Below are 13,861 nucleotides of genomic sequence, written 5' to 3' on the forward strand. Positions count from 1 at the left end.
TTCCTCTCCCTTGTATTCCAACCCGATCATGGGCTTGTCACCGGGGCCAGTAGTAACCTTGAAAGGCCATAGTTTCATGTCACTTTGAACAAAGGCATCGCTAAACCAAAGAAAATAAGTGAAAGAAGAAAACCAATTGAAGAACAAAAGCATATGAGGAAACAAGCAATATCTGCAATAGATCATATAACAAAGAAATAATTTTTCAACAAAGTACACATATATCTACATCAAAACACCAAATCTGAAGCAAATTCAGGTTCCATTATGATACAAATGTTCAAATCTCAAGAAGAAGGGGAAAAAAACAGATCTGGATTAGGTAATGATGAAACAAAATATGTCCCCTTCCTCAGCACGGCTGAAGGGTGTATGCAAACCTGAACAGAAGACTGACCCACTACCTCGGCATCTCATCAGGCCGTGCTATCACTTCGGCCCTTCATCAGGCAGTGCTACCACCTCGGCCCTCCATCAGGCCGTGTTGCCACATCGGTCCTCCAGTAGGCCGTGCTGCCACCTTGGCCCTCCATCAGGTCGTGCTGCCACCTCGACCCTCCATCAGGCCGTGCTGCCACCTCGGCCCTCCATCAGGCCGTGCTGCCACCTCGGCCCTCCATCAAAAGGTGCTACCCCTTCGGCCCTCTGTCAGGTCGTGTTGCCACATCGGTCCTCCATCAGGCTGTGCTGCCACCTCGGCCCTCCATCAGGCAGTGCTGCCACATCGGCCCTCCATCAGGCTGTGCTGCCACCTCAGCCCTACATCAGGCCGTGCCGCCCCCTCGGCATTCCATCAAACCGTGCTGCCACCTCAGCCCTCCATTAGGCCATGCTACCACCTCGACCCTCCATCAGGCCATGCTGCCACTTCGGCCCTTCATCAAGCCATGTTTCCACCTCGGAATCTCATCAGGCCATGCTGCCACCTCGGCATCTCATCAGGCCGTGCTACCACCTCAGCCCTCCATCAGGTCGTACTGCCACCTCGGGCCTCCACCAAGCCATGCTATCAGTCACCTTGGCTCGACCAACCTTTCACCTCGGCTCGGCACAGTTAAGTAAGGCACCCAGAAACATGCACATATCTACTCTTACATTCAAGGGATGTGATCCCTGATCACGGGGGTAGGACTCTATCCACTACACGTCATCAGAGGCATCCACCCCTCTCACAACTTACACCTCTGAGATCAAAGGGGAATATTCCCAGAACATGCCCTAGAACCAGGAATATTCCCAGAATCACAGAGCCACTCCCCTCAAGGACTCTATGCCTAAACTGGACTCTCCACAAATGCCCCTCCTTCTCTCTCCATTAGCAGCCTATAAATACCAACGTAAGCCTCCATCATGGGGGATCAATCACTCACTCCTTTTACTGGAAAAGCTCTCTTAAGCATCTGTTGTGGAAAGATCTGACTTAGGCATCGGAGAGTCCTCTGTCGGGTCAGCCCGGCTCTCCCCTATCATCTCTTCTGTGCAAGTCAGCTGGAGCACCAGGACATGCAGGGAAGATCATCACGTCAATTTTTGCCACATCAGGTAAGAAAGAAAATAGCAGGAAACTAACAAAAAACGGTGTTGATTGGATTCAACGCCACTTGGTTCTTCACCGCATCTCCAATCAAACGCTCTGAATCAGTGAAGGCAATGTACGAAGGAGTAGTCCTGTTACCTTGATCATTAGCTATGATTCCACCACGATCGTGTTGCCATACTCCAACACAAGAATACGTAGTTCCTAGATTGATACCAATCGTCAGACCTTCACCTTTGCCCGCCTTTGTTCTGGTTTGAAATTCGAAACAAAAGAAAGGGAGGTAGCTCTGGGGTAAAGTGGAGCTAGGTTAAACTTTATAGAGATTTAGCTCACTGCTAGCAGGTCTCTCTGGTCGCTGGTCACTAGTCGCCCATCACTGGTCTGCTGCTCGATGAATTGGGAGGGGAGAGGGTTGGGGTGAATGATGGATCAGGGGTGGGAGCAGGAGAGGGAGAACGAGACGCGGAGGTGGGTTGCAGTGACTCTGCAAAGAAGACAAGAAAGGGTGGGATAGAGTGGGAGCCAGAGACGGAGACAGATGCAGAGAAGCAGAAGAAGAGAGATTGTAGAGTGCCAATGGGGAAGGTTATGTTACACAATGAGTATTAACGGATGAGATTGCTTATGTTTCATCTAACGGTCGACAAGTGCTAGCATTCCTAATTCCTAGGTACTACGCTAGCATTCCTGTCATTTTATAAAAACACATTGCAATCACGAGAAAGAATGGTATTATGGGTTTTGAACTTTGTAAGTGGTTTGGTTGAGTACTCTTTAGAGTTTTGGCCCAACGATAAGGTCAAGAGTAGAACTGCAGAGCCTTGTAGCCATAGTGCTTACTCCTAGTTCTAGCCTCCTAAGGCATGCAAAGAATCATTCTTCAGTTGCACAGTCGGAAGCATGGTTTGAAGAATCGGATTGGATCAGTCGGAATTGTTTAGATCGGATCTGTATCGGCCTTGATTGATCTCAATTGTTGATCAATGCTGTATTGATGTAAAATTAAAGGTATTTTTGTCTGATTCAAGGCGATCTGAATAGGTATTAGAATAAATCGACCTTGATTGATCTCATTCCCAATATTGAGTTCTCAAACCTTGCTCCAAAGCCCAACGTCCTAACCCTTAGTCCTTTCAAGTCCTCAACCAAATAAACCAATTATTTCGCCTCTTTTTTTTTTTCTTTTTTTTTTTTTTTTTTCAGTTTTGTCCTATTTTTTAATCACTCTTTCCAGAGGCAAAATGTGAAAAACAGACCTGCACAAGTCCTCAGCCTCACACCATGCCTTCGAACTTTAGAGACTGTTGTGTTGAACGGGAAGAAACTCATCAAGTGCACTGCTTACATAGATTTAGGGCTGTCAATTTCAGGCACAACCCATTTATCTTGATCGACCCCGATTGTTTAAAGCTCGGCCTGGCCCATTTAATAAACATGCCGGGCTTGAGCCCAACCAATTTATTAAACAGGCGTTCACAATGCATGGGTGTGAACCGACAGACCCCAGCCGAGTCAACCGATTATAGGCCTGATTGAGCCCAACTTGTTTAACACAACCAATTATAGACCTTTGATATTTTAATATCTTGAAGAGATGCTTTCCAATAGGTTTTTAAAGGGTTCTTTGACTGAGAACATGATTTAATATTCAAATTGAATTTCTCTCTCGTGGTTGAAGCTTTCTTGGTTTCTTAATTTATATTTGTGATGAAAAGGAGGAACACATGCGTGAGAGGGTGGGAAGGTCCCGTTTAGAGCCCAATCAAGGCTCGTTTAAAGTTAAACCTGACTAAGGTCCATTTATGGTAGCCCGATTATAGCCTGAGACTGATTGGCCCCGATTAAAAACGTACCATTCCCATCAAAGCTAAGCCCGTTTGGCCAAACGGGTGTTCAAGGTGCAGGGCTTGAAAGTGGTCAAGTACTGTTAGGCTTGACCGAGCCCGACCTATTGATACCCCCGACATAGATTGCTATATTGTGTACTCCTCTCTTGCCTTTCTGCCATAGTTGTGCTAATATTTCTTATATGTACTTATATTAATTGGGTTTGTGTGCTTTCGATTAAATCAGACTAATTATTTGGTCTAATAAGTGAGATATACAAACTTTAATTAATTTAAAATGGGCTACCTAGTGTGGGCTTCAGTTAATCATTAGACTTGTGATGAGAGGGTTCATTGGGGGACTGCATAAATATAAAGCTAAGTCCCTCCTCTAACTTTAATCTTATCCACAACGTGTATTTTGAAAAGAGGGAGAAGTAATAAAGAGATAGGATTTCTTATGGTTTCCTCCCTTGTGTATTCAGGTTACTAATCTAGCTAGTACTCAAAGGGGAATAGAGGAGAAGTACCTTATTACGTGGATTACAAAGATTTCCATTGCGCTTCACTTGATTATGGATCCCAAACAAAGTGCATTTTATTATTCATAGTTTGTATCTCTCGTTCTTGGCGTTTTTAATCTATCTATGGTGATCTATTGTGTTTATCGATTGTATGTTGTTACAGATTTTAATCATACACTAGTGTGTTGACAACTATGACAACAACACCTACTAAAGTGCCCAACAAGAAGGATTGTAAATCAAAAGAAAGCAAGAAGAAGAAGAAATCAATCAACCATGTTTTGGTCTCCAAATTGAGTAACCAACAACTCTAAGAAAATTCTATCCATTGAAATCATCTCTCGATTGAGGGGGTAGGCTTAAATTTATAATTGAAATGAGATACCTAATTGTGTCCTGAAACCAAACAGGTGAAACTAACCAATACTCTTACTCCTATCACTAGTTTACTCCAATGCCCCAAATAACTATAATTATCTCTGTTAAACCAAAATCCAGGTATGGCCCTGGTTCTTCTTGGCCTAGTTTCTAAGCTGGATTAAGCTGGTCCAACCAAGTGTGTGTAACTACGTAACATTTTCACTGGCACAAAATGTTGAACCATGCCAATGCTTAGAGGGAGTTCAAGACCCAAAATTCTGATAGTTCATGCATCTTGCTTGGCAGAATTTTGAGATAACATATTGGAAGTAATTATTTAATGGGAAAAAGAACAATAAGCGTACATAACATATTGGAAGTAATTATTTAATGGAAAAAAGAACAATGTTGCGCACGCTTAGACACATGGGGAAGTGGAACCAGGCTATAAAAAATGTCCATCCCTAACTCCACTGCCCCATGCGTTTGGACATATGTTACTCTATTGAGTAGCGTTCTTCCTCCCTTATTGAATCTATAGAGTTATTTTTTTATATGAAACACTGACCATCAATCCATCTGGTTCATCCATGAACTTCGTGAAAATATTCCAAAGAAAGTTTAGGTTTGGAACTCTCTCTCTCTCTCTCTCTCCCCGACACAAACTATTGGTATACACAAATAGGTAGAACAAAACAATACAGCTTGCCACAACAAATAATCAACAAAACCTATCTGTTATATCTATTTATACCCAAAAGTGCAGTCATAATAATGATAAAGTTAACATCAACTACAACTCATCATGATTGACAAGCTTAACACCCCTACTTATGTCCTCATAATTCTTCACATGTGGGACAAGTGCACTGGTATCAATCCAAATCTATGCCCTTGTAGTCATAAAAGGGAACATATGGAACGAGGCTCAATTAGCATGGGCCGTAGAAATGGAGGATAAGGGTTATCCTGTTCTTAAGCAAGGAGAGAATCCATGGTTTGGATCCTTTAAACCCTGGGCCACAGGGCCACATATCTAAAGGTTGACCATGAGCTTGTGATCAAATAATCAGTCAAACTTAAGAGATACATTTCTTTGCATATCTTTTTGTTATGCTTTTTCTTATCAGTGTGCTGGTATTCTTCATGGCTCAGCTGGAACACTTCAATCAACCCCACTCATAGTCAGGTGTCCCCACTTCCCAGTACATGTCCCTTATTTTCTTAAAGTATCCAACATTTAAAGATGTCATGATAACAACTTTAAACCTCTGGTTTTCAGATTGGTGGATTATGGACTCCTTCACATTGACTTCCAAAAATACTTTTTCATTGAGGTAATAGGCTAGGATCTGATCTAGAATAATAGGCCAGGGCTAAGGCTAGTATCGAAGACTCTAACCTAGATGCATACCCTTTCTTGAATATGGATCAGGTTTTTGAACAAAAACTATTTTGTTATGGGTTAATTCACACAGATGGAATCTACTATAGAGTTGATTATTGAGTGGATTTCATTTGTGCAGAACAGCCCCGTACGAGAATGGTTCTCGTTCGAGGACTTGATCCGCTCTCCCCTTTTTCTAATCAACCCCATATTGGATTGGAAGATTGAAAAAGACAATGACCTCAATGGTCGAAAATTGCTTCCTTTTCGTAGAAGAGGCTACTCAATTCTTGCTCAAGAATGGGACCAAGAAGAGAGATGGCACAAAGTAGTTGTTTGATTTCATGATCAACCACGAAACCTTGCGGAGATGGACTTAATCTTGATCACAAAAGAGATGCTTATGATACTCGCCATAATCATAAATAAGATGGAGCTACAGACAGAGTGGCAAGGAGATGTTGAATTGTTTATAACATTATTTACATCATGTTCCCATAGTTGTGGGGTTAATTCTAATCAAAACAATTATAACTGAATAAGAGGAAAGTCTATACTAAATAGCCAAGATGTTTCTAGAAATGGTTCATACTAGAAGAGATTAGCTATACTAGTCTCATACTCAACAAGAAGCACTCGGAGAAGGGTATATAAGAATGTTGACTCCATGGTTAATATCTTGTTCCCCACACCACTAAATGAAATCCACACCAAGTAGTACATTCGAGAGGCTCATTGTTGTTCTAATGTTTTACGATAGGATTGGTATCGACCCACAACATTTATGAAGAGTTTCATACCTCCAAAACTTAGAAAGAAGATAAAGAGGAATGATTGTGTGGTAGTGCCTTGCAATACAAAAAGGATTGGTTCCTACTTTAACAAGATGCTTCATAAAAACCCAACAACAAGAGACCCATCAAGATGTTTGTCTTTAGGTGAATCAATTTTATGCAGCATGTATCTATTTGCAACATAATATAACTAGTCAATTATACTAAGTCCAATAGATTGGTATTAATGCTACGCATCATAGGTGGTATCCCTGGTCTCGAAATGAATCTTGATCCCACAGTGATACAAGTTAGTTGCAAGTCAGGAGTCTGCCAGTCCGAGAACGAACCTTGGTCCCCCAACGATACAAGCTATTTATAAGTCACGAGCCTGCTTGACCCGGAATGAACCTCGGTCCCCTTGCAGTGAGTCAATTTTATAAGATGAAACATCTTCCGAACCTATGACTTGAAAATAGAAAAAGAAAATATAGAAATTTAACTAGCTAAATGTAATATAAATTATCTAAATCTTGACCACACTCAGGGCACACCTTGCACTGGGTGTTCATGTATCATTAAATAGACGTCTATCAAAAACTCAAAATTTAAGCATCTTTGAAAAACATATGAAGTTGGATCTTATATGATATAAGTCCAAGTTCAGGATTGGATCTAGCACTAAAAGAACAATGTATATACAAAGAGAAGAAAAAGTGAATACAACTATGACATGACTGTGTACTCTAAAAATAGCTTATTTAGTAAGAGAGATAGAGAGAGGGAGGCAATAGCGTTCTAAGTTTTTACTCGTTGGAACTCTATGTATCCTATGTTACAAACACCTTTAGAGTTTCAAAAGGCTTTTGAATGCCTAGACGACAGAGACATAAACTTTAGATGGATTGCAAATATGGGGTCCCCACTGATCAAGATTGGGAGAATTTAGGGTGAAATAGGGTCAGATAGGGCTGGGTTTCTTAAAACCCAAGCCCAACCGTGCATCCCTTTAATTGGGTCCAAGCCCTGCCCAACCCTGCCAGGGCCTAGAAAAATTCAGCCCTAACCAACCCTCAGGGCGGGCCAAGTTGGGTCAAGTTCTTACATACATCTAATGCTAAGACACCATTCCAACAAATTTTTTAAAACCAAAAGTGGGTGATGACTAATGAGTTTGATGAGTTTATACTTTATATAATGTATTGGGTTTTTAAAGTAAAAATGTGAGCGGTGTGTGCATGAAACATTATAATATATTATAATAATAACTTATATTACAATTTGTATATATTATAATAATATGTACAACTAACGATGTAAAAGGAGTATACATATATATATATATATATATATATTACATTGGAATTTGCATTCACTTTTGAGTTCTGTATTGAAATTTAGAATAGAAAATGCTAAGGGTTTTTTTTTTTTTTTCTTTTTAACTGGAACATTGCACATATTGACAAGAAACAACACCACCTACCTAATATTTTGGGTTGGGCTTGGCCTATTTGGGGATTTGGCAACAATTCTCAACATAGACTTCCATTGTGGCCATTGGCCAAGATTTAACTCAACCCATAATGTTATTGCATCCTGTTGTATAAATGAAAAAAGTAACTTAAACAAAATAAGGAAGTTTTTTTAAGTTTTTGAAAAACACACAAGAGAACTTCATTAGTAGAAGGGACCCTTTCTCTTTAGACTCTTAGCACATGCCAACACTTTGAGGAATTTAGGGGGGTGGAGGGTCAGTTACGGTCAATGTTTTTCAGATTTTGAAGGTAGCAAAGTGGTTTGAAGTATTGGAATTGAAACTGGAATTGCAATCGAAATTGAATCATACTTATCGGAATGTGATTCCACTAAGAAGACCAGCTAGGTTCAACCCGTCCCAACCCTGAGCCCGGTAGTGTTGGGCCGAAGCATGAACCCGGCAGGGTTGGGTTGAGTTTTGGGACCTAGGGTTGGGTTAGGGTTTTAAGAAACCCGGCCCTGTTTCACCCTACATTTCAATGGATAAAGTAAAAAAAACCAAAAAAAAAAAAAAAAAAAACAAAAAAAAATAAAACAAAAACAAAAACAAAAAAACAAAGAATATAAATGCACCTTGGGTGTATTCTTTAGGGCGATTCAAATGTTGATCCAAATTAATTGTCTTAAAAGAATTTTCCAAAATTAAAATGATTAATCAAATCATGTAAAATAATTCAATAGATAAAGTAAAAAAACAAAAACAAAAAACAACAAACAAAAAACAAAAAACAAAAAACAAAAAAATAAAAATAAAAAACAAAAGAAAAAAAAAAAAAAAAAAATGGTAGAAAAAGAAAAAAAAAAACAAGATCACACCGTAATTTGATTCAAAATTAAAAACTGAAAAAAGTAAGAAGAAGAAGTCATTCAAATCATCCTATGGTTTCCAATGTGAGCAACCAGAAACCATAAAAAAATCTATGTATTGATTTCCTCTCTTGATTGAGGAGGTAGGTTGACATTTATAATTGAAGGAAGCTTCTTAATCGTATCCTATGGCTAACAAACTAAAACTCACTAGGACTCTTACTTCGATCATTAACTCTAAAAAAATAAAAAAATAATTACTAAAGAAACACAAATAACTAAATAGATTCCTTATTATCCCTATTGAACCAAAACATAGGTTTAAGCTTGGTTCTTTCAGCCAAGGTTTTTAAGCAGGGTCAAGCAAATCCAACCAAGTGCGTGTAATTGCATCACACTTTTTTTGATAATGAATTGCATCACACTTTTTCTACCAAAAAAAATTGCGTCTAACTTTGACAATACAAAATGTGTAACCATGCCAATGTTTACAATGATTTCAAGACCTTTAATTCAAATGGGGCTTGTAGCCCACTTGGTGAAATTTTGAGACAAATAAAGCAAATAATTATTTAGTATAAATGATTCCTTTTCTATAGAAACACTTGTAATACAACCATCTAATTTATCCATAAATTTTGTGAAAACATTTCAAAGAAAGTTTTGGTTTGGAACTCTCTCTCTCTCTCTCTCTCTCTCTCAGACACACACAAACACATTCTTTGGTTTACACATATATCTACGGAAAAAATACAGTCATAATTAACGATCGTTAAAGATAAAATCAGCCATGATTGACTAGCTTAACACCCCAACTCATGTCCGCACAATGCTTTATATGATGGACAATTGCACCAGTATCAGTCCATGTTTTTATCTTGCAGTCATAAAAGGGAGGTGCATGGAAGCAAGGCTCAATTGACATGACCTGTCGACAAGGAGGATCAAGGGTTGTCTTGTTCCTTGCCTTATAGAGAATCCATGGTTCAATCCTCCTAGACCTTGAGCCACATACCCAAAAGTTGACCATGAGCTTATGATCAATACATCAGTCAAATTTAAGAGATACATTTCTACCCATGCCTTTTGGTTATGCATCTTCTTCCTAGTCTGTTGGTATTCTTCCTGGCTTGGCTGATACACTTCAATCATCTCCCCACTCACAGTTCACAGTTGGGTTTTCCCAGTACATGCTCCTTAATCTCTCAAAGTATCCAGCATTTAAAGATGTTATTAGAACAGTTTTAGACTTCTATTTTCTAGATGGATGGATTATGGATTTCTTCACATTGACTTTTGGAAGCACTTTCTCTTTTAGGGAACAAGTTAGGATCTGATCAAGAATGTGTTGGAATAGGCTATTGTAATACTCCGGCCCCATTAACCTTGCACAATATTATCCTCTTTGGCTCATGGGCCTCAAGGCTTAAAAACGAGTTATGTCATGTTAAGGAAGTTAGAGGTTATTAATTAGTATAGGAATCTCTCCCGATGTGAGACTAAAGTTTATATACCCTCACCGATCTCCCAAACGCCCTGGTACTAGCCGTATTCTTGATGGGGACACCTCACCGATCTTCTAGACGGGTCTGGTACTTGTTGTATTCTTGAGTCATTATACTTTCCTCTTTTTGGCACAACATCCCCACTGTGGCCCCACACGCTATCAGGGTCGGCTCTAATACCATTTGTAATCCCCCGGCCCTATTAACCTTGCATAATATTGTCATCTTTGGCCTATGGGTCTCAAGGCTTTAAAACGCGTTGTGCCATGTTAAGGAAACTAGAGGTTATAATTAGTTCAGAAATCTCACCCTAGGCGATGTGGGACTAAAGTTTGCACACCCTCATCGATCTCCCAAATCCCTTGATACTAGCCGTATTCTTGGTGGGGACACCTCACTGGTCTCCTAGGCGGGTCTAGTACTTGCCGTATTCTTGGGTCGTTATAGCTATTGTCAGTCTCAAAGATTCTGATCTAGATGCCTACCCTCTCATCAACTTTTTCTAAGTAGGCATGATACAACCTTGTAATCAACCCCTTTACTGAATTGGATGGGTGAAAAAGATAATGACCTAAGTGGTAGAAGACAGTGTCCTTTTCAAGGAAGAGTTTACTCAATTTTTGCTTAAAAGATGGGACTAAGAACAGAGATGGAACAAAGTAGTTGTCTGTCTTCAAATCAACCATGGAACCTTGTAGTTGTGGAGAAGGATTTGATCTTGATCACAAAAGAAATGCTTATCATAATCAATATAATCATGAACAAGATGGAGATACAAAAAGGGTGGAAAGGATGATGTTGAATTACTTGTAACATTATTTTTCAGCATATTTCCATAGCTATGGGATGATTTTTTTGTCAAAACTATTAAGCTGATTAAGGGGGAAGTCCACAATAAGTAGCCAAAATGTCTTTGGAAATGGTTCGCAGAACAGATCAGCCATGTCAGTCCCACGGTCAACAAGAAGCACTCTGTTGGTGAGAAGGGCATATAAGAATGCTGAAGCTATGGTTAGTATCCTGTTCCCCAAGCCACTAAATGAAATCCACACCATATAGTTACATTCAAATGGCTCATTGTTATGCTTGGACTTGAGTTGTTCCATGGTTTTGTTGTACGATATTGTATAGGGCCCACAACGTTTATGGAGAGCTTCATACTTTCTCAAACTAGAAAGGAGGTAAGAGGAAGGTTTGCGTGGTAATGCCTTGTGATATAAGAAGGATTGGTACCTACTTAGACAAGATGCTTTGTTAAACCCAACAGCAAGAAGACCACCAAGATGTTTATCCTTAGGTGAGTCAATTTTATGAGATGAAACATACTCCGGACCTGAAACTTGAAATGGAAAAAGAAAAAGAAAAAAATAACTATATTAAATAAGAACCACAATACTATTAAAAAAACAATCATAGAAAAAATTAAATGAATTTCATAGAAAAAATTAAATGAATTTGATGATGATTAACCTGAATTAGTAAATGGAATTTAAATTTTAACAAAAAAAAAAAGAAAAAAGTGTCAATAAATCTTATTGATTGATACTAGTTATCTTAGCTAATTCGTACTTTATAATCATATTTAAAATTACTATTACGTAAGCGGCCTCTTTATAAAAAGGATTCCTCTGTGGCCCACCCTCATAATACAACATAAACAAATATTGTGTCTAATCCGACCATTGGATAGAGAAGAGGGCATGGTTAGGATTAGCTAAGTACTAATTTTCGGAGCCTGGTTCAATCAAATACCCCTCATATATTCACATGCATCCTCATCTATGTTCTTACACATTTAATGTATTATGACCATTACTATGACCATTACTGGTGTTCACTGTCCAATAATTATTTTTTTCAAAGCTTTTTTTGCCACTCGGTGATCAGGGCTGAAATTTCATATATAAGCAGGTGACCATGAGGTCTTCATATATATAAAATTTTGGTTCCAATTGAGCAGCCACATAGCAGATATTTAGGACACCAAGGCCTTCCTATGTGGGTCATGCTCGTTGAACCTTCTCCGAATTATTTTATCATTTTGTAAGCCTTGAAATAATAGTATAAAATTATATTCAAGTAGATAATAACATATATTATCTAGCATTTAGAACGAAGTTAGATCTGTAACAGTATTGTAAAACCAAAAAGTGAGATTTTGCTCCCATTATAGATATGAATTTAGGCATAGATTAGAATTGATAAAATGAGCAAGAAATGCACGTTTTTAGATTATTCATTTGAAGGAAATAATTCCATCATGAAATTTGGATGTCATGATTCTTTTATATATATAAAATATTAATGTCATGATTAAGTTTTCACAACATTTATGGACTTTCATAAGTACTCATGTACCCATGATTCATCATGAGTAACTCAACATCCAGAATGCATTATAGAAACTAGCTTATATTGACTTTAAGTGTATTATGAAGATGAAAATAGACACAAACAAAACATGACAGCTTACTAAGATTTGGCATAATAAACATTAGACCAGTGGGTAAATAGGAGGGCGCAAGGGAGCATATTTAGCATATGTCAAGAGGGGGGCAGTGAGGTTTTTCGCACCCTACACAGTTTGGGAATTTCTTGAGCTAGACTGACAGGGTTCTTTTTTCCTTTAAAATATATACAATCAAATTAAAGAAAAATAATCATAATTAAATTAGTTCAATATTTTTTAGGCTTCCAAGGTTCCATCAAGGTAACTTCAATATGTATAGGATTCTTCATTTATCTAAAGTACGAAAATTTTTACTATAAAAGCTAATTACAGGTAAATTAGGTGACCACCGTAAAATAGTTGTTTAACCTTTCATCATCAAAATAATAGGAAAAGAAGGCAGATAGATCGTGTGGATCCTACACCTAAACACAAGAGCATATAAAATTATTGTTTCACTCATCAAGAAATCAAAAATTTCATTCAGGAAGGACCCCTATGTAGGCTCTCAATGGCCTCTGCGCTGGTGCAAAGATGACATCATCATACATTTGTCAAGCTTAATTTTAATTCTAAGTCCTTTATATATATATATATATATATATAAATCTATGTCTAACATATACATATTAAGGTTGGTGACGTCAGAAGATTATGTCATGGTTAAAATCATTATAAGACTTTCACTCTAATACCAATTGGTTCAATCCCGAGCTTCGAAACCCTATGTTTGGGTCACTATAGCCCACAAAATTGAAATAAAAGTCAAATTGTAGGTATAACAATGATTTTTAAAATAACTTAGGACATTTGTAAGAAGAAAATAGAATCAATGACCTATATGTAAATAACTTTAAAAACAAATGACTAAGTTAGAATTTCAAGAAGATAAATGAGTGAAACAAAAAATACTTTAGACAAAAATGATTTTTTTTTTTCTTTTATAATTTCAAAGTTTTGGTCTTATGTGCAAATGTCAACAGTGATCTTCACTTTAAAATCGCGAAGAGAATTTAAGAACCTAACTCAAATTCAAAAAGGGAGAATTATTTTCTTTAAAATAATTTTAAATTTGAAAATTTTGGTTATATTCATATCCTTCTCAAATATCACAAATAAAAACCAAAAATGTTATTTATTAAAATAATAAAAAT

At 37.9% G+C, this 13,861-nt stretch overlaps 1 pseudogene; it reads right to left on the minus strand.

Moving 5' to 3' along the window:
- Positions 1–9,537: 9,537 nt before the first annotated feature.
- On the minus strand, positions 9,538–12,053 carry LOC122071367 (annotated as a pseudogene).
- Positions 12,054–13,861: the final 1,808 nt, after the last annotated feature.

This window comes from Macadamia integrifolia, unplaced genomic scaffold, assembly GCF_013358625.1.
Source record: "Macadamia integrifolia cultivar HAES 741 unplaced genomic scaffold, SCU_Mint_v3 scaffold_216A, whole genome shotgun sequence".
Lineage (NCBI taxonomy): Eukaryota > Viridiplantae > Streptophyta > Magnoliopsida > Proteales > Proteaceae > Macadamia > Macadamia integrifolia.